Below are 9,780 nucleotides of genomic sequence, written 5' to 3' on the forward strand. Positions count from 1 at the left end.
AAGAAACTTCCTCTTGGAGCCTCTGGGTGGCTCAGTTGGTTAAGCGTCCCACTTTGGCCCAGGTCATGATCTCACAGTTCATGAGTTCAAGCCCCACATCAGGCTCTGTGCTGACAGCTTGGAGCCTGGAGCCTGCTTCGGATTCTGTGTCTCTCTCTCTCTCTCTCTCTCTCCCTCCCTCCCCAGCTCATGCTCGCACTCTCTGTCAAAAATAAATAAATTTACAAAAAAAAAAAAAAAAAGAAACTTCCTCTTGACTTTATCCCTACCCCCAACTCTGCAATGTATAAGCAGTCACTTTTCACAACCCCAGTTCAGCTCTTTCTGCCCACGGGTCCTGTCCCTGTGCTTTAATAAAATCACATTTTTTTTGCACCAAAGATGCCTCTAGAAATCTTGCCTGGCCTTGCTTTGCCCAGCTCCAGACCTTCACTCCAAAGCCCCATCATTACTACCTGCACACAGTGATGGGGAAGCATCCCACAAAGCAGGTCAGCCTCTTTCCCTGGGGTCACTAAGATGAGAGTGTGGCTGAGGCTAGCCCCTTTCTCATCCTGTGGAGACAGCGTGTCTGCAGGGGGAAGTCTAGAAGGGACAGCAGAGATGGAAGACAGACAGCCATTAGGAGAGACGTCATGCCAGAGCTCTAAGCCCTGGTTCCTATAGCTCTACCTTTCTCTCTGGGAGCCAGCCCAGAATCCCTCTCAGCTGCATGAGCCTTGAAATTACTGTTTTTCCTTAAGCTGATTTGAGTTGGGTATCTGTCATGATAAGCCAGATGAATATAAACTAACTGAAACAATTCTGGCTATAAGAGAACTCTGTTGGTGGATTTTGTATTTTATTTTAATTAGTGGTATTTTTAAGTTGATGGGTTCTGAATTCTAGCTGAAAGGAATCCTAAAATCCACCAAAGACAGAGAGATAGCCAAAGAAATAGAAGGACTACAACATGAACAGAAAGACTTCTATTTCTTTTTTTTTTTTTTTAAACGTTTATTTATTTTTGAGACAGAGAGAGACAGAGCATGAACGGGGGAGGGTCAGAGAGAGAGGGAGACACAGAACCCGAAACAGGCCCCAGGCTCTGAGCTGTCAGCACAGAGCCCGACGCGGGGCTCGAACCCATGGACCACGAGATCATGACCTGAGCCGAAGTCGGCCACTTAACCGACGGAGCCACCCAGGCGCCCCAAGACTTCTATTTCTATAACTCCTCCTGGGTAGGCCTGGCATGAGTAACAGTCATCTAAATATATAAATAGTATTAGCCCTGAAAAATAAGCCCTAATCATCTCACTATGAGCCAACTTTTCCAGAATTATAAGTTGTTTTTAAAAGGACTAGAACTTAACAAATTTGTTCCTTTTTTTTTTTTAATGTTTATTCATTTTTGAAAGAGAGAGAGTGCGAGCAGGGGAGGGACAGAGAGAGAGGGAGACGAAGGATCTGAAGTAAGCTCCAGGCTCCAAACTGTCAGCACAGAGCCCAACGCAGGGCTCAAACCCATGAAACATGAGATCACAACTTGAGCCGAAATCAGATGCTCAACCAACTGAGCCACTCAGGTGCCCCTAATAAATGTTTTTAACCTTAAGTTCCATTTGAGGAATGATTTCACAAGTTTAGGATTCATTTTAACACTGTGACAGTTTTAAGTCAAGAAAAAGTGAGCCAGTCTCTCCACTGTCTATACGTAGCATGCAGAATATGTATTTGGCATCAGACAGACCCTAGTTCATATCCCACTTGGCTGCCTACCACCTGTCATGCCTGGGACAAAGTTACTTAGCTCCTCTGAGCTGTATTTTCTTTATCTGTACGTACAGATTGGTAAGTACACTGCATTTATGATGTAGAGATTAAACGAGATATAGCTCGGGGAAACTTGGTGGCTCAGTCCATTGATTTTGGCTCAGTTCATGATCTCAGAGTTAGTGAGTTCGAGCCCCTGAGTCATCAGGCTCTGTGCTGACAGCATGGAGCCTGCTTGGGATTCCCTGTCTCCCTCTCTCCCTCTCCTTCCCCTGCTCCCTATCTCTCTCCCTCAAAATAAATAAATAAACATTAAAAAATGAAATATAGTTCATGTAAAATACTTAGCACAAATATTTAGCAGGGCATGTATTCTATGCTGATAGCTATTATTATTATCACATCAAGTAATCTAGGCTGCTTCCAGATTATCTAAACTGTGCTATTATATACAATGGAATCCTCTGTCAAAAACACTCTTGGTGGAAAGTTTCTCATGGGATTGGAAAAATGCCTACTTTTTCTTCACATTTGTATCATTATCTTATCATTTAAGGATTGTACTTTGGAAAAGCAACAATATGGATGGGGAGAATATATTTTAAAATGAAAATAATCGCTTTCAATTTGATCATTAAATTTAATTTTTTGTAAGATTTTATTTTTAAGTAATTTCTATACCTGATGTAGAGCTTGAACTCACAACTTCCAGATCAAGAGTCTCATGGTCCACCGACGGAGCCAGCCAGGTGTCCCTGATCACTAATTAAATTTTAATTTTAATTTTAAAATATATACCCTAGGGGTGCCAGTGGCTCAGTCGGTTAAGCATCCAACTTCAGTTCAGGTCATGATCTCATGGTTCTTAGGTTCAAGCCCCACATCAGGCTTTGCACTGGTGGTGTGGAGGCTGCTTGGGATTCTCTCTCTCTGTCTCTCTCTGCCCCTCCTCTACTCTCTCTCTCTTTCCAAATAAATACATAAACTTAAAAAAAAAAAGTTTAAAAAATTGTACCTCAAACTGAAATAAGAATGGCTGACTACTAAAGTGCCAATTTTTTTCCCCAAAACCTAGCCCTTTAAAAAGATATGAAAAAAAAAAAAAGAGGTTAGAGTGGGAGAGAGCCAAAGCATAAGAGACTGTTAAAAACTGAGAACAAACTGAGGGTTGATGGGGGGTGGGAGGGAGGGGAGGGTGGGTGATGGGTATTGAGGAGGGCACCTTTTGGGATGAGCACTGGGTGTTGTACGGAAACCAATTTGACAATAAATTTCATATATAAAAAAAAAAAAAGATATGAAAATACAGTGTTACTAGCTCATGAAAATAAATTCACTCAGCCAGATGGTTTCCATTTGGTTCAGGCAAGTATTCCCAGAGAAATGGCCCCTGGAAAGCAATCTCTCCACACCAGGCTTCCTGTGGTTGGATCTTGGAGCATTCCAGTGCCTAAATTTCCTAAATCTATTAAGCAGCAAATAAGGGCTTAGAAGCTGTCACATTTGTTCCAAAGATCTGAGAGTTCTAAACGCATAGCAATAAGAGGCATGTATATGTTAAAGTAGGACTCAGCAGAAATAGGTACTAAGAAAAATCACATGTGCTTGATGTAATTAAGGTTATCCTGGCCATCCCCACCACCACCACCACCACTTTGCCCCATGAGTAAATAAGGAAAAATCTAAAACTTTGGCCCTGGGACTTTGTCTGGCTTGGTTAGGTGTCCTAAAATTGTTCCTCTGTGGGTCACCTGGGTGGCTCAGTTGGTTGAGTGGCCCACTTCATCTCAGGTCATGATCTCACATTCCATGAGTTCGAGCTGTGCTGACAGCTCAGAGCCCGGAGCCTGCTTTGGATTCTGTGACTCCCTTTTTCTTTGTGGCTCCCCACTCATGCTCTGTCTATTTCTGTCTCTCAAAAATAAATAAATGTTAAAAAAATTTTTTTAATTGTTCCTTTGTAAACACATCTTACAAAAGCCTAAAAGGGAGTTTAGAGGTTGGGGTCTTTGCCTTTCTTCCTTTCCTGTCACATTACAAAAAAAGGAAGTTAGTCATTAGGAAATGAATTTCCAGTCCCTTCAGGACTAGCAACAAAACGAAACAAAACAAAACAAAACACCACAACTCATCATTTGCTGGGGTAACTTGAAGGGAATGATTCCACAACTGCTCTATTACTATCACCATCAGGATAGGAGGTCTCCCCTAATTGGTTGTGCAAAGCTTGCAAAAGGGAGAGGAAAAAGGACACAATAAAAAGCCAGCCTGAAGCAGATGGTTATATGGTGGGTGTAATGGAATTAGATGAAGATGAGAATCTAGTCAAACAGCAGTAATCAAAGGAGGAATTACTTTAAGGAACCAAGTGATTAGAGATAGCTATTAAAGACAGTGTCAAAGAACTTCCAGAATTGATATAGAATTCCCACTTACTTGGGGTTTTAAGTAAAACTTAATAAGGAAACATTCACGGATAAATTTGTGTGGGCTCTCAAGACCTGAGGGAACTGAAGTTACCAGGCAGTTTTTTGGTGAAGATTCTCATCAAAAATGTTCCTATGATAGGGAGAAAATACAAGCATTCAAGACATCGTCAGCTACGCCCTGGAATACAAACCATCCCTTCATGCAAGTTGAAACTTAGCAAGAAACAGCATTTCCTATGTTTGGTGGGCTCTGGACTTGTAGTCAGAGTTTGATTTTAGCAAAAGATATGCCGGGGGCGGGGGGTGTCTTTTGTGAAGCAGGTCAGAATGATAGCCATTTATCAAACAACTCATGGGGAGGGCGTATGAAATGAGGCTGCAAACACAGGCTGGAGGCAGGGCAAGCCCAACCCCGTGGGCCACGTAAAGGATTCTTATCTTACTCTATGTGTAATGGAACCTATCAGAAGATTTTAAATGTTAAGGAATGGTTCTTTTCTGGTATAAACCTGTCCTGCAGCTACATTACTCCCTTCCGTTCACTCAATAAGTATTTTATGAAAGTCCAATATGTATCTGTCACTGTTCTAGGCTCGAGAAACTGAACAAGACAGACAAAACCATGTCTACCACCAGCCTGGATGGTATCTTTGAACAATTTTTTTTTTTAAAGACAGCTCTCCTGGCACATAAGTAGAGGCACCTTCATACAGTGTACAACATGTGCAAATGTTCACGGTGGCCCTCGACAAGTCAAAGGACTTCTGTGATAGTGGAAGCAGACAGACGATGACTAAGTAAACACAAGATAACCATAGAGGATGATGTGACCAAGAAAAACTGAAGAAAGATTTCTATAGATAGGATGGTCAGGAGAGTTTCTCTGACAATATAGTAATTAAGCTGAGCCATCAAGTATAAGAAAGACCTAACTATGAAATAAGCTGCAGTAAGAACACAACAGTAAAAGAGAACAACATGGACAATGGCCTCGAGGCGGAACTGAGTAGGACTTCAGCAAGTAGGTGGGTGTGGCTGAAGCACCACGAGAGGGAGGAGCAGAACAGGAAGAAATGAGGTTGCAAGTGGTAAGGTCCCCATCTATAGGACTCGGAGCTTTGATTAGATTTGACGACAGTCAACAATAACATATTGTACATTGAAAATGTTAAGAGGCTAAATCTCATATTAAGTGTTCTTTTCACAATTAAAAAACAAAGACTTTGAAAAGATTGAGAGGCTTGTGGGACATGGAGTTGCATTTACAGGGAGTGACAGTGCATGCAGTGACTTCTCATGTATCAGCAGGGAAATGGTCATCAAACCTCAGGGTGGGAATGATACTCCCTGAGGGAGGCAAGGGAATTGTGGGCATAGCCTTCAGGCAGGTCAGACTTTAAGAGGCCCAATGAAGAAGAGGCACTATAACATCAGAGGGTAAGAGCTTAGCCTCAGAAGGCAGATGACACTGGGCTTCAGTCTGTTACTCAAGGAATTATTAAACTTTTTCTGAGTCTTGAGGTCCCCATATAAAATGGGGATTTAAAACACCTAACTCAGGGCACCTGGGTGGCTCAGTCGGTTAAGCATCCGACTTCAGCTCAGGTCATGATCTCACAGCTTGTGAGTTGGAGCCCCACATCGGGCTTTGTGCTGACAGCTCGGAGCCTGGGGCCTGCTTCGGATTCTGTGTCTCCCTCTCTCTCTCTGCCCCTCCCTTACTCATGCTCTGTCTCTCTCTCCTTCAAAAATAAATAAACATTAAAAAAAATTAAAAAAAAACACCTAACTCAGGGGCGCCTGGGTGGCTCAGTTGCTTGAGCGACCAACTCTTAATTTCGGCTCCGGTCAAGATCACAGCATTATGAGATCAAGCCCTGCCTCAGGTTTCACGTTGAGCATGGAGCCTGCTTGAGATTCTCTCTCTCTCTCTCTCTCTCTCTCTCTCTCTCTCTCTCGCTCGCGCGCGCCTGCTCTCGCTCTCACTCTTGCTCTCATTCTCCCCCTCCCTCCCTCTCTCTCTCCTACTCTCTCCCTTTACCTCCCTCCCTATAAAATTAAAAACAACAACAACGACAACACCACCTCATAAGGTTATTCTGAGAGTTCAATGAAATAATGTATGCGAGCTATTACAGGACCTGGCACTTAGGAGGGGCTCAGTAAATGACAAGCATCTCTCTCTCTCTCTCTCTCTCTCTCTCTCTCTCTCTCTCCACACACACACACACACACACAGCATAAGCCTAAAAAAGGAAACTGAGAAGGAATTTCTGAAGAGGAAGGAGAGCCTGGGAGAGGGAGAGGGGTTCACCAAAGCCAATTGAGGAGACTGTTAAAAAATGAAGGTGGTCAGAGGTGTTAAATGCCCCCCGAGAGATCAAGAGGGGCCAGAAAAGCACGCACTGAATCTGGCTGTGGTAACTCTGGCAGAGTAGTTTCAATAGCATGGTTGAGTTGGAAGCCTTATTACTATCATTTGAGGAAGGATTATGAACTAGGGGAGGGACTGGAGATAGAGAACATACCCTGCTCTGTCAAGAGGGTTGGTTTAGACCAGAAGAGGAGACCCAAGATAGTAACCAAAGTGGAAAACAAGATCAAGTTTGATTCTTTGTCTAAAGATGTGAATCACTTATGCACAATGATATGTTCAGGAGGAGAAGATGGACATACAGAAGACAATGACAGTTGACGTATAGGTAGGAGGTGAGAGGTCCTAGGATCCAGAACACAAGTGGAGGGTGCTCACCTTTTGCTGTGAAATGGGAAGGAAGTATAAATGTCGAAGACTTTTGGGGATGGGAGTCAAGAGTTTCAATTTTTCACAGTGTACTAGAAGTTAGATCTGAGACTGAGGGGGAAGGAGTTGAAGGGTAGGATTACAGGATTGACGTGCAGAATTATAAAAGTGGGTGATTGCTTTGATCTTGGCCTATAATAAATTTTGGATACTATGATTTTTAATCCACAAAATTCTTCATAGAGGAAATAAAATTACCCTAAATATAAAGGAACAGGAGCTTTTCCAACACATTTTTGAAACCAGCTCTTTGGAGAGTAAAACTTTAGCTTTGCTATTTAAAAAAAAAAAAAAGTGAGGTTAAACCCAGACTATGTGCAATCCAAAACCAGAGGCGTGGATCTCATTTCTTGAGGGTTCAAGGATGAGCACAATGACAGAAAAATTCCTTCCGACTTCTGCTCTATTATCATTTTTATTGTGTTTGTTTCCTGACAACCTTCATGACAGACACCCTTTCTGCCCGTGGGTAGGAAACTCATAATCCAAGTCTACTCCCAGAAGCTTTTGTCCCAACAATCCTTCTGAATCAATACCTGGCTCTCCAATATTACCCCTCAGTCATTTTAAAAATCCTTTAGAGACAAAAGAGGCTGTTATGGCTCATGGCAGAGTGACCCTGACTTCATCTGAGCTCAACAAATGCAGTGACATAAACAGCAAATACGCACAGCAGTTTCACAATTCAACCAGGAAACCCGTGAGATGGGCCTGAATATGATGATGGAGTTATTTTCAAGGTCACTGTTCCAATAAAGAAACATTTAATCAAAGTAAGCAAATTCCAAGTAAGTTTTGGCTAACGTTATTGGCCTTCTCTTTCCAATGTGATGAGCATGCCATAAATTATTCACATGTGTTGATGAGTTATTCTGGTCGCCGTGATGAGTTTCTGGCCACTGTGCCATGTCCCGCTAATCCTCAATTTATTCTAACAAAAGATCACTCTTACCCTGGATAGGGCATCCTGTCCCTGGAGAGATACTTCTCCCGTGGAGAAAGTGGCATGGGTCCCTGGGTCTTGAGTCTGGTCCCAGCCTGTGGACAGCACTATCCGTTTCTACCACCAGGTGGCGCCCGCAACCTCCACAGGCGCGGTGCGGCTGAGGGGCTGAATCCCAGCTTTCATCAGCCAGAATGAGGGTATGTGAGAGCAGAAAGGGTCACCTAGCGCAGCCCATTCATTGTATAAATAACAAAACTGAGATCCAAGCAAGGTCATTGACCCAATCCAAACCACACGCCTGCTTTTGCGAGGGCACGATCAAGGCCTATGTCTCTACACTGTCTATCCCAAATTCATTCCACCAAAGGACCATGGTTTTCAAACCAAAACAAACAAGCAAACAACAACAAAAACACCTTTTTTTCTAACGAAATTTTATAAAGAATATTATTGCTTCTAGCCCTCCACACCCTTCCCCCTTACTTATCTAGACAGAAGAAAATGGAGTCACTCCGACTGAAAGAGTTGTTCCCTTAGGCATCTGAAGAACTACCAACCCAAGAGTGATGTAGGCTGGCCAGGTGGGAGGACCCAGAGGGGGCCCGCAGGACCAGCCAAGAGGGTTTTGCAGGCTGGAAATCAAATGCAAGCAGAGAGGAAGTGAGAGTAGAGTTTACTGAAGATGGAGAGAGAGCACAAATACAAACAGAATCTAGGAAACTCAGGTAAAAGAGAGTCTCATCTTTGCTGGGGTCTGGGGTTTTTATGGGCGATTGTGGTCTGGCGTGCGGGTCCTCTCAGGCATCTAGAAACTGGTCGGAACAAGGACAAGTGCTCAGGTGTCCTTCATAATTCACTCATGCCAGGGATCCAGGGGTTTTGGCGTCAAGGTGTCTGGAGTCAGTGGTCTTGGAAAACATACATAACAACCCCACCTGGTGGGCTTAGATGTTATCTATCGTGCTGGAAGACTCCAAAGAAATCCTTAACTCCTTTTGTCTTACAAGGAGGACATACATTATTTGTGTATGCGGCCTGTGTAAAGCAGGGGTATAGGTCCTAGCAAGAATAGAACCAGGAAAAGGATCAAAAAAGAAAAAAGAAAAAAAAAAAGCAATCCTTTACAGGATCCCTTCAGTTTCCCTATCTCCAGAGGAGTTTGAAAAGTATTGATGGTGTGGGATGCTGAATCAGGAGTCCTAAAACATGTTTCCCGTGGGGAATTTCTCTCTCAAACCCTAACTCTCCCCACTTCTGCATCTCCACTTACTTCCCAAGCCAGAAGCTTCCTCTGGGACCTCCGCCGCGTGCAGGCACCGGAAGTCCTAGTGACCCAAGCCGCAGTCCTGCCTGGGCTGGGGGCGAACCCCCGAGACACTCCGACACTCAGCGGTGGCGCCTACGACTGTTGGCCCTGCCTACTGCCCCCTCCCCTGTTAATGCCCCGCCTTCGCTGCTTCCTGCTGCTGAATTCCGCCAAGGAAATCAAACAAAAAGCTGATCTACTCCGCTACAAGCAATAGTTTGCAGCTTCAGCTGAACCACCAACACTATCCCACAACCCCCTTTGCAACTCAAGTTGGTTCCTTTTCGAGTCCCTTCAGAGGCAGCGGCCATCGAGCCCAACCTTCACCTCCATGTCTGTTAATGAACCTGTGTCCTCACTGTATGCCAGGAGTTCTATTGGGCAGGAAATAATATTTTCCCCATTTTGGGGGCGTCTGGGTGACTGAGCATGGAGTCTGCTTAAGTTCTCTCTCTCTCTCTCTCTCTCTCTCTCTCCCCCTCTCTCTCTCCCTCCCCCCCTCTGCGCCCCCCCATTCTGTCTGTCAAATATATATATATAT

This window comes from Panthera onca, chromosome D3 (assembly GCF_046562875.1).
Source record: "Panthera onca isolate mPanOnc1 chromosome D3, mPanOnc1 haplotype 2, whole genome shotgun sequence".
In the NCBI taxonomy this organism is placed as follows: Eukaryota; Metazoa; Chordata; class Mammalia; order Carnivora; family Felidae; genus Panthera; species Panthera onca.